Here is a 16,347-nt window from a genome sequence, read left to right as displayed (position 1 = left end):
CTCTGGGTAGCCTTGGCTCACCTAGGCAATCAAACTCAGAAGATCCAAATAGATCACTCTGGGCAGAGGCTTCACTCGTATAGGCCCACCGACAGAAACGCAGTATAATAGTAACGGAAGCCCTTCCAGTGGGGTGGAGTGATGGGAGTTTCTTCCGTGGTTGTCTGTCGTGGCGTAAAGTTACTTTCCAGGGGCTATTTTCTTTGCCTCCTGCCTTCTAAAAGCACAGGTGGAAAGGGACAATTCACACCAAGGGAAACAAAAGCTTCTGGCTTAGATACCCTGTGTTCCAGATATGAGATAATTTTGTAACTATTGTGTGTGCAAGCCCTAATGAGTCCTGAAAAAGAAAGTATCACAAAAGTCACAAGCGTTACCTCACGTGAGGAAGACTGAAGTTTCTCTGCAGGTATTTATACCTCATTCGCAGCCTTCCGCATTCAGGTGAAGACTATTTACCGTGGGTAATTTTTAGCAAAAGCAATGTAACCTGGAAATACAGCTAACATTTTATCTTTATCTGGTTTTCAGGGAAACAGAACTAGAAACTTCTTAACCCAGGGTCACTTTTTCACATAAAAGATCAATTTTATAAGCCATTTCACAAAGCAATTTATTAAAAAAAAATTTATATCCAGGCCATAATAATTTTTTCTGTTTGTCTCAATAAGACAAGTAAAAGGAAGTTTCTTATTCCAGAATTACAGGCTCTGTAGACTTTTATGATTTCTCAAGAACTGCTTTAATTTTTGCTTCTCCTTGTTCATTGGTAGCCCACGATCTTACCAAGATAGAGATAATGAAGGCCAGTGTTGTCTTGATAAGATTACATTGGACCTAGAGCTTGAGAATAAGCCCCTAACACCAGCCCACTTTTATTTATTGCAGAATTGAAATACTGCCACTTAAAAGGGCCACTGATTTCATTTGTCAGTACCCATATTTAATATAAATATTGGATTCTCTAATCTTCAGAATGCTATGAGGAATTGCTTTTTAGTGAAGTCAGCTATTCATTGCATTCTTTTTTTTTTTTAAATCGGAGTATAGTTGACATAGAATATTATGTTAGTTTCAGGTGTACTACATAGTGATTTGACATTTGCATACATTATGAAATGATCACCATGAGGAGTCTAGTAACCATCTGTCCCCATACAGAGTTGTTACAATATTATCGATCATGTTCCTTATGCTGTATATTACATCCCCATAACTTATTTATTTTCTAAGTGGAGGTTTGTACCTCTTTATCTGTTTCACTCCCCTACTGTCCTCCACTCTGGCAAACTGCCAGTTTGTTCTCTGAATCTATGAGTCTGGTTTTGTTTTGTTTTTTAGATTCCACACATAGGTGAGGTTATATGGTATTTGTTTTTGTCTGACTTATTTCACTCAAGATAATACCCTCTAGATTCATCTATGTTGTCGCAAATGACAAAGATTTCATATTTTAATGGCTGAGTAATATTCTACAGTGTATATATACATAATCTTCTTTACTCATTTGTTGATCAATGGACACTTAGGTTGCTTCCATATCTTGGCTACTGTAAATATCATGGCAATGAACATTTATGTGCATATATATTTTTAAGTAAGTGTTTTTCTTTTCTTTCAGTAAATATCCAGAAATGAAATTGCTGGCAGTTCTACTTCTAAATTTTTGAGGACCCTCCATACTGTTTTCCATGGGGACTGCACCAATTTACAATCTCACAAAGAGTGCATTCTCACCAACACTTGTTGCTGTCTTTTATTTGTTGCTGTCATTTGTTGCTGTCATTTTGACAGATATGAAGTATCTACATTGTCAGTTTTATTTCTGTGATAAGTAATGATCATGAGCTTTTTTTCATGTGCCCGTTGGCCATCTGTATATCTTCTCTGTAAAAAAAAAAAGAGTATTCAGCTTCTCTGCCTATTAAAAATATTTTTCTGGTGTTATGTTTTATGAGTTCTTTGTATTTTTGATATTAACCACTTATGGATTGCTTCCTTTGTAAATATCTTATCCCATTCACTGGGCAGCCTTTTCATTTTGTTTCTTTCCCTGTGCAAAAGCTTTTTAGTTTGATGTAATCACATTTGCTTACTTTTGCTTTTGTTTCCCTTGCCTGAGGAGACAGATCCAAATAATGTTGCTGAGACCAATGTCAAAAAAGCATACTGCCTATGTTTATGTCTAGGAGCTTTATGGTTTTGAGACCTACATTTAAGTGTTTAATCTATTTTAAGTTTATTTTTGTATATAGTGTGAGAAAGTAGTCCACTTTGATTCTTTTGTGTGTAACTGTCCAGTTTTCTGAACATCATTTATTGAAGAGACTGTCTTTTCCGCATTGCTTATTGTTGCCTCTTTTGTTGCAGATTCATTGACCTTATAAACATGGGTTTATTTCTGGACTCTCTGTTCTGGTCCATTGACCTATGTGTCTGTTTTTGTTCCAGTACCCTACTGTGTTGATGACTATGGCTTTGTAGTATAGCTTGAAATCAGCACGTGTGATACTTCCAGCTTTTTTTTTAACTTTTTATTTTATATTGGAGTATAGTTGATTAACAATGTTGTGTTAGTTTCAAGTGCACACCAAAGTGATTCAGTTATACATGTGCATGTATCTATTCTTTTTCAATTTTTTCCCCATTTAAGTTGTTCTATAATATCAAGCAGAGTTCCCTGTGCTATACAGTAGGTCCTATTAGTTATCCATTTTAAATATAGCAGTGTGTACATGTCAGTCCCAAATTCCCTATCTATCCCTTTCCCCCGCCCTGCCCCCCGGTATCCATAAGTTCATTCTCTAAGTCTGTGAGTCTGTTTCTATTTTGTAAATAAGTTATTTTTGTCATTTCTTTTTAGATTCCACATATCAGAGATATCATACAGTATTTCTCTTTCTTCTTCTGACTTACTTCACTCAGTATGACAATCTCTAGGTCCATCCATGTTGCCACAAGTGGCATTATTTCATTCTTTTTAATGACTGAGTAATATTCTATTGTATATATGTACTACATCTTCTTTACCCATTCCTCTGTCAATGGACATTTAGGTTGCTTCCATGTCTTGGCTATTGTAGACATGCTGCACTGAACATTGGGGTGCATGTATCCTTCCAGCTTTGTTCTTACTTCTCAGGATTGCTTTGACTATTAGAAGTCTTTTCTGGTTCTATATGAATTTTGGAAATATTTGTTCTAGTACTGTTAAAAAAAAAAGTCACTGGTATCTTGACAGTGATTACATTAACTCTGTAGATTGTTTGGGTAGTATGGTCATTTTAACAGTACTAATTCTTCCAAACAGAAACAGTGTATCTTTCTGTTTGTGTTGTCTTTAATTTCTTTCATTATTGTCTTATAGTTTTCCAAGTACAGGTCTTTCACCTCCTTAGTGGGATTTATTCCCCTCCTAACCATCTCATTGTGATTCCTTCTTGATATCTTTAATTGTGAAAAATCTTTTTTGCTAGTCTTAAGGTCTTTCTCACAGACAGTTATTCTATAAGTAGCTGTAATTTTGGTGTGTCTGTGGAAGGAGATAAGTTTAGGGTCTTCTTCCTTTGCTGTTTTGGCCACCTTTCTCTGCCCGTTGAATTCTTGACAGTAAATATAATCTAGAATTTCTTGAGGGGTGTGTGTGTGTGTGTGTGTGATTGTTTTCCCCTCCCTCAGGATTGTATTAGATGTCAAGAATTTTGGTAGGTGCTAGAGATATAAAGGTGGCTAAAAGAATTTTAGTCTCTGCCTTCATGGATTATAGAATTTAATGAGGTAATGCAAAACTGAGTTGCATTTTACTTGTGAGAGCTAAGGAGCTATTGGTTGAGGGGAATATATACATCAATTGAAAACCAGATATTTGGATCTACTCTTTTTAAAAAAAGTTTAATTCCATTATTTCTCCAAACACTTCTTAGACTTTCTTATAAGTAAATTAAAATATAGAATACAGGATTATGTTAAATTGTTTTTACACTATAAATATCTCTGAGGCAAATGTATTCTTTTTTTAAAATAAATCTGTCAATATACACCAGTTAAATTTGACTTATGCTTTAATTCCTCATTTTAATAACTAATGGCTGCCTAATTTTTGATAAGTTGGAGAATTTCTATAACATTGTTTTAAAAGCGTACCTTTCTAATGCAAAGTTTGAATATTGGAGAATAATTTTCTTGATTTTGATGTACAGACATCCCGTATTTTATCATGCTTCACTTTATTGAGCTTTGCAGATATTGCATTTTTTATGAATTGAAGATCTGTGACAACCCAGTGTCACACAAGTCTATCAGCACCATTCCAACAGCATTTGCTCACTTAATGTCTATGTATCACATTTCAGTAGTTTTCACAATATTTCAAACTTTTTAAAATTTTTATATTTGTTATGCTGATATGTGAGATGTGATCTTTGATGTTACTATTATGACTTGCTGGCTCAGATAATGGTGAGCATTTAACAATAAAGTATTTTTAATTAAGGTTTGTACATTTTTTTAAAGAAGTAATGCTATTGCACACTTAATAAACTGCAGTATAGTGTAAAGATAACTTTCATATGCACTGGGAAGCCAAAATGTTCATGGGACTAACTTCATTGTGATAGTCATTTTATTGTGATTGTCTGGAAGTAAACCCACAATATCTCTGAGGTATGCCAGTGTATCTTGCCTGTGAATATAATTCTTGAATAATTATATTTTCTTAAAGCTTTGAGAAGTATAGAGTACTGTGTATAGTCAGATCACTTTTGTATAAACAAAAAACGTGTGTGTGTGTGTTTATGTTGATGTAAGGTTTTCTTTTCTATTTTTCTTTCTATTGAACAAAGTGTGTTTTTCTAGGAGCAAAAAGTTTTAGTCCTGAGACATTTCCTTTTTACCTTTTAGAGTCTACTGAGGCAAAGAAGTGTGACAGTGCTTCCTTTTCTCCAATTTGACTCCCATTTAATTTGTAATTTTGGATTTTTTGATGTATTATTAGAATATGTTATAAAGAACTTTATGCATTATTTTTGACTGGACTGTTATAAAATCTTTAAATGTCTACAATTAAAGATTAGAAAACTTCTGAAAATTTTTCTTCTATTATATCTTTTAAGATTTCTGTTATCATAATTCTGTGTGTTTTTTTGGCCAGGTTTCATTTGTGAGAAAACTAATTATTTTTGTGTTGCCTCCCTATCCTTTGACCTAGTAGACAAAATTATTTTCTCTTTTGATGATTTTTTTTCACTTTAATTTTAAGAGAGATTCTCTCAGTGTTATCCATTTTACTCTTTATGACATCCAATAGAGTATTAATTATGCCATTCTTTATTTACTTATTTATCATCTATTTAATTTTTATTCCCTTGAAAATCACTTTTATATTCCCTGTATCCTTTTTTCACACTAATTTATTATCCTATCTTAATCTTTTCAATTTTGACCTTATTGTGTTGCCTTTCCATTTCAGCTTATCCTGTCCTAGAGAATAGAACTACTATTTTCTACTCCTTTTCTTAGCCATCATATCTGCCTCTGCCCATTTGAGAATGTTGAAATTTCTCTAACTTGATTTCTGGATCTCTAATCAGATCCCTTTCAGAGATATATTATTCTCTGACTCTCCTAAACATGCTTTTCCCCTTAATTCTGCATAACTGCTCAAAAGAGCCATGATATGTTCAGATTCAGTGCTTTCAATTTGATGAGTGGATGACTGGTTTCTGTTCTTTTGGCAATTTTTGAGACATTCAATACCTGGTCTTATATCATCTCTGAAAACCAGGTACAGAGTTCCAGTACAAGTCTCTCTAAATAAGCTTTCTATTAATACCTCTTCTTGTAACCTTTATTTTTGCTATAAAGTTTCTCACTGGACAATCTCATCCACTTTCATGGATTTTATTTCCATCTTCGTGTTAATGGCTTCTAGTTTTCATTGCTATGCTTTTATAGAACCATGAATACACTGTTAAATATCTCCACAAAGATGTCCCCAAAACATACCACAAACACAGTTTGAAGTAGAATTATCACCCTCTTTCACAAATTTTCTTATCTTCCAGTATGCTGTATCACATTAGGTGAAGCTACCATCCACCCTTCCCTATCAGTCTTTATCTTCATTGTGTGATTCTGAGTGTCATACATAGCAATAATTAGGGTGTTACTTTTATAAATAATCATTCATTCACATCATGTAAAAGGGTCATAACAAAACAAGCTTGCATTTAAAAATGATTTTATTAGAAATATAAAATGTTAATACACTCTATGTTAATTTGTACATGTGCCTTAATAGAAAATTCAGTATAACTGGCATGTCATATAATTTTTTGAATAGTCTCCTCAAGTACAAAAGAGATAGAGAAAATAAGCTTCAAAATTACTAGCTGAACCAGGTGAAAAGTAGTGTTACTTTGTACATAGTAACAATGAGAAAGTTATGCTTGGAAGGGGAATTAAATGTATAATTGTAAAAGAACTGCAAAATTTGAATAATGTATTAGATATAAAAATTTTTAGGAATTTCATTATTTTTCTTTGAGTCTACTATATGTTGTCATAAAATTTAGCTAAGTCCCATCCTTTAAACACATGATGGTTCCAGTGAAGTGCGGTTGTGAGCTCTGCTAGCTTCAGAATATTTAAATAATCACCTTTTATCAGAATATATTGTCATGAGAGACAAAAAGGAAATGATAATCATATAAAGGTGCCTATTTTGAGTTGTCATTTACATAAATTATGAAAATTTAAAAAATTTTAAATTGTAAGGTACAAGTTTATTAAGATTTTTCTAAAGTGCCACCCCTCAGGTTTCCCTTTTCTCCCTATCCTCTCCACTCCAGCTATGAGTATCTTTCTTTTCTTTGAGTTTAATTGTAATTGGTGTGAATTTAAAGAAAAAATACAAATGCAATTACTAATATAATTATTTATTTTCTCCATTGTGAAAGCTTACCTATTTGAGAGCAAATCACTTGTTAAAATTTCTATTGCTATAACATTTAGCATGTGGCTAATTCCACTTGTGGGTTTTCAAAGTTTTATCTAAATTAGCAATATTTTGGATTATTCCCTTTGGTTAGTCTGTAATATGAGTCTATTCTTTCATTGCTCTCTCCCTTGCTTTTTGAATATGAAATAGTCGGCAGCTATCAAAATATATTTTAGCTTTGTCTTCTACTGTGTAATACGATCGAGATTTAAACAGTTTTTTTCATTCTCAGGCTTCACTTCCATATTTTAGGGGTTTTGTAAAAATTTGAACTATAGGGATTACTCAATCTCATTTTACATTAAAAAAAGTAAGACCTAGAGAGGTATTATAATTTTCTACAGGCCATGCAATTTAACTAATGTAGCTTATAATCTCTTATATTTTTCTATCTCCCACAGTAATTAATGTCGTTTCAATTATAATTCTTGCTGCATAAATGTGTTGAACTGATTATGAGAATGATTCCTGCTTTTAAATTATAAGGATTATTTAGCAGGTTTGTTATATTGTTCTGGTTATTTGTGCTGTAAGGTAATAAGGTTAATTAGTGTTCTGTTCTTAGAGGAAAAAAATTCACTAAAGATGAATTTAGTCAGAAAGAGCGCCATGATTTAAGCTTAAATTTCAACTAGTCATTGTATGCATATTAATCTTATACTTCATTTTTAAAGCTTCTTTCATTTCCCCTCCAAGTAAATTCTGAAATTTAGTGCTAGTAACCAAAATAATGATGGCTCAATATGTTTACTACCCTTCTATAAACTTTCATTAATACAATCTGATTGTTTAAGTACCCACGTTCTACTTTTTTTAAACCTACAACAAATGACAAACATTCTTAATACATCCCACCAAATAAATTACACTGTGCTGCTTTGACCACTTATTACCCCTTATGTGAAACCAAAAGGTATCTTTTGGACAATTACTTTTCACAGTGAGTCAGGCTAAGAACTTAGTAGTATAGACGGATTCTTGAATGCCAAAGTCAGGCATTGATGAAATAAAGGAAAGGGAAGAAAGAACATTCATGAAGTAGAATTTTTGTTTTGTTTTGTTTTGCTTTGTTTTTCTCTCTGAGGCTAGAATACAAAATTCATTTGAATTGTTTTCCATAAGTGAGAGTGTTTTGTTTTTTTCTGTGTAGAGTTGTCATACGTTTACTTCCATGTTACATTTATTTATTTATTTATTTATTTATTTATTTATTTACTTATTTATTGGCTGCATCGTGTCTTCATTGCTGTGCATGGGCTTTCTCTAGCTGTGGTGGGGTACTCTTCGCTGTGCGCGGGCTTCTCATTGCAGTGGTGTCTCTTGTTGTGGAGCACAGGCTCTAGGCGCATAGTCTTTAGTAGCTGTGGCACATGGGCTCAATAGTTGTGGTGCACGGGCTTAGTTGCTCTGTGGCATGCGGGATCTTCCTGGCCCAGGGTTTGAACCCATGTCCCCTGCATTGGCGGGCGGATTCTTAAGCACTGCACCACTAGGGAAGCCCCTCCATATTACTTTTAAATAATCTAATATTTTTTTAAGGTGAGGAGTACATTAATTAAAGTAACTTGTACATTATTATAAAACATTATATATGCAATATGCATATTATATGCAATTTGCCATTGGAGAATAGTTAAGAATTTTTAGTTTAAGTGAAGTTTATCACATAAATAATGGGCTGTAGTTATTAAACACACGATATTTTGTTTTCTCTTATAAAAATAAGATGTGCCAGGTTCAGGAACTTAAAATACATAACTTAAAATACCTAAAACACAATCACAATTCAGGGAAATATAACAAAAGATATATAGTTCATGTTTAACCCAAAGTTTCCTGGTGGCAAAGATAAAAGATAAGTGCATTTATGAATACATCTTGTTATTAGTAAGTAGGAAATATACTGTTTTGACTTAAGCAATGTTTCTTCTCATATTTCTCACATATAAATTCAATTAAAAAGTGACTGTGCACTATCTTGTTGAATACAGTCACATTGATCTACTATGGGTTCAGAACTGATGTTGATGCCATTAACTTACTGTACTCTCAAAAATCCTTGGACATCTCTATAATTAACCATAATTGTTAGTCTTGGGTCCATTTTCTCTCCTAGGTTGTGAGCTATTCTAACTTATGTTTCTTTCACAGAACTTAACCTATTTCCTAACACATGTAAACATGAGTACAGTAAACGTTTAGTAAATAAATGATATATAAAAGGAATGGGGGGAAGAGAGAGGAAAAGAAGGATGAACGAAAGAAGGAAGCAACAGAGGGAAGGAGTTTATAGAATATGCATATGACATACATATATACGAGTAAATGTTATATATGTATATAGTATAAAATGTTATGTACAGTATATCTGTATATATACATATACATGGATGTACTATATATGTGTGTATATTATTATTATATTGCATAGAAATCATTTTGAAAAATTCTCAATTATCTAGTCATCATCCAACACACTGGACTCTGCTACATATATTTATTTTATTTTGAAATTTTTAAGTCTTCAAAGTCCTCAGAGCTTTCTATAAGTGCAGTTCATTTTTTAGCCTTTATATATTCCTGTTTTTGAGCAATAGAATCAACATAAACTGTTATCTTTTCTGTGTTGTTTTCTCTGTGGAATAGTTTACAATGAGAATAACCAGACATAAAAATGCATGCCAAGATCAAGAATAAGCCTCTCTCTCTCTCTATATATATATATATATAGTTTATATATATATATTTTTATATATAGTTTATATATATTTTTATATATAAATACTTATATTTATATTTATATATAAATATTATGTATATTTATATATAAACATATATATAGTTTATATATAAAATAGTATAAACTATATTATATAATATAGTGTATTCAATATATATTATACATATAGTATAGTATATATTACTATAGTATATTATATATTGTATATATACACTCTTTATGTTGTTGTTAACCATGAGTTTTAAATGTCTTCCCTTAGGCTCTCCACAAATAAATTATTTAGAAGGCTATTAACTATGGAAAAATAAAATGTTAGAAAATGAACATTTACATAGGCAAAATAATCAAATGTTTTAAAATCCAGGAGGAATGATGGAAAATGTTAGTATTAAATTGCCAAAAAGAAATCAAAAGGGCAATGTTTGAAAACCTCGATTATGTTTATGAAGAACAAGCACTTTTTCTAAAGCAACCAATTAAATAATGTCAATGTTCACTACTATTTAGCCATTATCTCTGATTTTTCCAAAAAGAATAGCTTCAGAAGATCTTACCAAATAGAATTGAAATCAATGATGAATTTCATGGTGAAGATATTTTAGTGGAAATGTTTGACTGCAGAGATATTTGAAAGCTACATACTCAATCCTAAAGGAAAAAATCATGGGCAGTAGTGCAAGTTTTGGAACTAATAATAAAGTGAGAACTGTGTGTGTGTGTGTGTGTGTGTGTGTGTGTGTAAAGCTTCATTTTAAAGGAACTTTTTGAAATTAGAATTAATAAAAAGTGCCTTTGGTCAATGGTAAATGAAAATAGCTTAACAAATGTGGCTTGCCTGTTAATAAACATGAACAAAAGAAGAAGAATTTTAGTTATACAATTGACAAATTTGCAAAATTTAACACTGCAAAAAAGTAAAAGTAATATTTCTGCAAAAGATGAATATATATGTATAGTTGTATTTTTTCATAAAATATATTAATGTAATTAAAACATTAATTCATTAGCCTTTTTATTAAACTGAAATATTCACTTGTATAGTTTATGTTATGTGTATACTTTATTGTTTTATTTGTATGTTTATTTGTACACAAAAAGTTAAATACAACTCAGTTTCTGTGTTTCTGGCAATTATCATTATTTCACTTCATGATTATTAGTGCAAATAAAGAAGAGGGTGATAAAAATTGGTCTTCTGTATCACATATTCTAGGAGTGTCACAATATTTTTTAAAAGTTTCATAGCTTTACACACACACACATGCGCACACACACACACGCCATGACATACACTGACGCAGGATCCACACAGTAATACTACAATGTCCCCTGATTCTCATAGGATCCTGATCTCCATAATAGCAATTACACAAAATCAGCTGTTGCTTCTCTCCTTGTCCTGGTTTGCGTGCAATCTTGTACACTAACTGCATGTCTCATTTTATCTTTTTTTTTTTAAGAACTTTTATTGAGATACAGTTAACAAACAATAAACAGCATATATTTAGAGTGTACAATTTGGTATCCCAATCTCCCAATTCATCCCCACCCAACCCTCCCCGCTTTCCCCACTTGGTGTCCATGTGTTTATTCTCTACATCTGTGTCTCTATTTCTGCCTTGCATTTCCTCTTTCATAGTTGTTAGCATTTGCCTTATGTATTGAGGTGCTCCTATATTGGGTGCATATATATTTATAATTATCTCTTCTTGGATTAATCCCTTGATCTTTATGTAATGTCCTTTCTTGTCTCTTGTAACATTTTTTATTTTAAAGTCTATTTTATCTGATATGAGTATCACTACTCCAGCTTTCTTTTGATTTCCATTTGCATGGAATATCTTTTTCCATCCCCTCACTTTCAGTCTGTTTGTGTCCCTAGGTATGAAGTTGGTCTCTTTGAGACAGCATATATATGGGTCTTGTTTTTGTATCCATTCAGCCAGTCTTTGTCTTTTGGTTGGTGCATTTAGTCCATTTACATTCAAGGTAATTATCGATATGTATGTTCCTAGTACCATTTTCTTATTTGTTTTTTTGTTGTTTCTATAGTTCCTTTTCTTCTCTTATGTTTCCCTCTTAGAGAAGTTCCTTTAGCATTTGTTGTAGGGCTGGTTTGGTGGTGCCAAACTCTCTTAGCTGTTGCTTGTCTGTAAAGCTTTTGATTTCTCCTTCAAATCTGAATGAGATCCTTGCTGGGTAGAGTATTCTTGGTTGTAGGTTCTTCCCTTTCATCACTTGAAATATATCATGCCACTCCCTTCTGGCTTGCAGAGTTTCTGCTGAGAAATCAGCTGTTACCCTTATGGGAGTTCCCATGTATGGTATTTGTCACTTTTCCCGTGTTGCTTTTAATAACATTTCTCTGTCTTTCATTTTTGTCAATTTGACTACTATATGTCTTGGCGTGTTTCTCCTTGCGTTTATCCTGCCTGGGACTCTCTGTGCTTCCTGGACTTGCATAGCTATTTCCTTTCCCATGTTAGGGAAGTTTTCAACTATAATCTCTTCCAGTATTTTCTCGGGTCCTTTCTCTCTCTCTTCTCCTTCTGGGACCCCTATAATGCGAATGTTGGTGCATTTAACATTGTCCCAGAGGTCTCTTAGGCTGTCTTCAGTTCTTTTCATTCTATTTTCCTTATTCTTTTCTGCATCAGTGATTATCACCATTCTGTCTTCCAGGTCACTTATTCGCCCTTCTGCCTCAGTTAATCTGCTATTGGTTCCTTCTAGTGTATTTTTCATTTCAGTTATTGTGTTGCATATCTCTGTTTGTTTGTTCTTTAATTCTTCTAGGTCTTTGGTAAACTTTTTGATCTTTGCCTCCAGTCTTTTTTTCAAAGTCCTGGATCATCTTTACTATCATTATTCTGAATTCTTTTTCTGGAAGGGTGCCTATCTCCTCTTCATTTAGTTGTTTTTCTGGGGTTTTATCCTGTCCCTTCATCTGGTACAAAGTCCTCTGGTTTTCCATTTTCTCTTTCTATGGCTGTGGTTTTCAGTTCCACAAGATGAAATACTGCTGATACTGCTTGATACTGCTGTCTGCCCTCTTGTGGAGGAAGCTATCTAGGAGGCTGGTGGGTGCTTCCTGATGGGAGGGACTGATGGTGGGTAGGGCTGGGTGGGCGGAGCTCAGTAAAACTTTAATCTGTTTGTCTGCTAATGGGTGGGGCTGTGTTCACACCTTGTTGGTGGTTTGGCCTGAGGCTACCTAGCACTGGAGCTTACAGGCTCTTTGGTGGGGCTGATGGCAGACTCTGGGAGGGCTCACATCAATGAGCACTTCCCAGAACCCCTGCTGCCAGTGCCCCTGCCTCCTCGGTGAGCCACAGCTGCCCCCCACCTCTGCAGGCAACCCCCAACACCAGCAGGTAGGTCTGGTTCAGTCTCCTGTGGGGTCACTGCTCCTTCCCCCTGGGTCCTGGTGGGCACATTTTTTGTGTGTGCCCTCCAAGAGTGGAGTCTCTGTTTCCCCCAGTCCTGTGGAGGTCCTGCAATCAAATCCTGCTGGCTTTCCAAGTCTGATTCTCTGGGGATTCCTCCTCCTGTTGCTGGACTCCCAGGTTGGGAAACCTGAGGTGGGGCTCAGAACCCTCACTTTAGTGGGTGGATTTCTGCAGTATAACTGTTCTCCAGTTTGTGAGTCACCCACCCAGCATTTATGGGATTTGATTTTAACGTGATTGCACCCCTCCTACTGTCTCATTGCTGCTTCTCCTTTGTCTCTGGATGTGCGGTGTCTTTTCTGGTGAGTTCCAGTGTCTTTCTGTCGATTGATTGTCTCTCATTTTATCTTGAGCAAAACTCTAGTTTTCTGAAAATAAATGAGGATACTTTTAGCCTTGGACAAAAGGAAAGGATGTTGTTGGTTTCATCCACTGATGAAGGAGTGACAGAAAAGAACATGATTCTCTTATGCTCCTGTAAAGGAAAACAAAGTTACCCAAAAGATGGGGACTACAAAAGAGTACATGTGTGAAGATATAGGGGACAACAATAAATTGATGGGATGGTGTAGCTATATAAGCAGCTTTTTCATTCTCGTCTTTGGCTTCTTATAGTGAGTCATGAGGGCAAAGATATTGCCTGTCTTTCTTCCATGTAATCTCCAGTGAATGTCCTTTTTCTCATTTGTGTGTGCCCAACATTTTCTTTATTGATCTACTCTCCCCCCTACTCTAAACATGTCTGGTCAGCTTCCCTGTCCATCCTGCTCCCTGAGCCTCAGGATCCCAGGAGCACTCACATTCCCCAAGGCACATTGGTTAGAATCTCACTCAGAGGGATCAAAGAAAATTGGAACTCATTTTGAGGATATGGCTGCCCCCTGAAGCAAACTTCTGCTAATTAATTGCCTAGTTACTATCCTTTCTGAGACTCAGTTATTCATTTCTCCCTTTTAGTTTGTAAAAAAATTCAGAGTTCTTCAGATTACTTTTGCTTCATTTTCATTAATGCTGCAGAGTTGATTCCTGTCACTTATAAATCAAGCACCATGGTTGATATACACATCAACTAGCACAGTGTATAAAACATGGGCTACATTCACTAAATATTTGCTGGATGGATGAATGAATGAATGAACAAATAACTTTTATCAGTCAGCATACTGTCCTGAGGAAGACTGAGACAGTTAACAAACTTGACTCTAAAATTGGAAACTCCCTAGCATGTCCAAGGGCAAGAGCATTTCTGCTAGAGAAACCAATAATATATTTCTCTCCCCATGAACCTGACTTGAAGCAGGGTGCGGGAAATCCCTTACATAAAGGAATTCATCCTAGAAGCCGTGTGTGCAACTGTAGCATTTTGTTTATCAAACTCATGAAAAACATGGCAAGTTTGTACCAGGCCATTTACAGCTACTGTTGTGAGCTGAGTTAGAAGTTCTGGCTGTGTGGAAACATGGTGCTATCTCAGCACCACCTCTTTTTTTTAAAATACCATTTTTTTGATGTATAATTGACTTACAATGTTATAATAGTTTCAAGTGCATAGCATAGTGATTTGATATTTTTATACATTATGAAATGGTCACCACGATGAGTCTAGTTACCATCTGTCACCATATAAAATTATAATATTATTGACTATATTCAATATTATTGACTATAAATATATATGCTGTACATGTGCCTCTTAATCTCCTTCACCTTCTTTGTCCATCCCCCTGCAACCCTCCCCTCTGGCAACCACTAGTTTGTTTTCTTCATCTATAACTCTGTTTCTGTTTTATTACATTTTTTTGTCACATATAGGTGAAATTTTACTGTATTTGTATTTGACTTATCTATTATTTTATTTGACTGACATATTTTATTATTATTAGCATAATATTCTCTACGTCTATCCATGTTGTTGCAAATGGCAGGATTTTTATGGCTGAGTAATATTCCATTGTGTGTCTATACCACATCTTTTTAATCCATTCATCTATTGATGAATACCTAAATTGCTCCCATATTTTGGCTACTGTAAATAATGCTGCAGTGAATATAGAGGTGCATATATATTTTCAAGTTAGTGTGTTTTCTTCAGTTAAATACTCCAAAGTAGAATTTCTGGACCATATGGTAGTTCTACTTTTAATCATTTGAGGAGTCACCATACTGTTTTCCAAAGTGGCTGCACCAATTTACAATCCCACCAACAGTGCATGAGGTTTCCCATTTCTTCACATCCTTGGCAAACTTATATTCATAGTCTTTTTGATATTCTGACAAGTGGGAGGTGATATCACATTGTGGTTTTGATTTTCATTTCCCTAATGATTAGTGATGTCGAGCATCTTTTCATGTGTCTGTTGGCCATCAGTGTCTGCTTTGGAAAAATGTCTATTCAGGTCCTCTGCCCATTTTTTAATTGGATTGTTTTTTCAACATTGAATTATATGAATTCTTTGTATATTTTGAATATTAGCCTCTTACCTTTTCTCCCACTCAGTAGGTTGCCTTTTTGTCCTGTTGATGGTTTCATTTGCTGTGCAAAAGCTTTTTACTTTCATGTAATTGTGTTTATTTTTGCTTTTATTTCTCTTTGCCTCAGGATACAGCAAAAAAAAAAAAAAAAAAAAAATGCTGAGACCAGTGTCAAATAGCATACTGCTTATATATTCTTCTAGGAGTTTTATGGTTTCAGCTTTTATATTTAAGTCTTTAATCCATTTTGAGTTTATTTTTGCATGTTGTGTGAGAAAATGTTCTAATTTCATTCTTCCCATGTAAAAACTGTCCAGTTTTTTCAGCACCACTTATTGAAGATAATGTCCTTCCCCATTGTATTTTTTTGCCTCCTTTATTGTAGAGTAGATTAATTGACCACATTAATTATGAGTTTATTTCTGGGCTCTCTCTTCTTTTCCATTGATCTATGTGTCTGTTTTTGTGCTAATACCATACTGTTTTGATTACTATAGCTCTTTATAAGTGTCAGGGAAGTTACAGCACTTTTCACATGGGAATATGATTGCAGTATAACAGTACAAGTCATTTATTCCTTGTATTCTACAAAGGGCTTACTTTCACCCAAATTACTCTCCACTTGATTACTAGCAAAATCACTGAGATGAAATGGATATGACTTCCTTTATAAATGAATGCTTCACAAA

The sequence above is a fragment of the Hippopotamus amphibius genome, chromosome 16 (assembly GCF_030028045.1).
Source record: "Hippopotamus amphibius kiboko isolate mHipAmp2 chromosome 16, mHipAmp2.hap2, whole genome shotgun sequence".
Lineage (NCBI taxonomy): Eukaryota > Metazoa > Chordata > Mammalia > Artiodactyla > Hippopotamidae > Hippopotamus > Hippopotamus amphibius.
Note: the sequence above shows the minus strand (reverse complement) of the source record.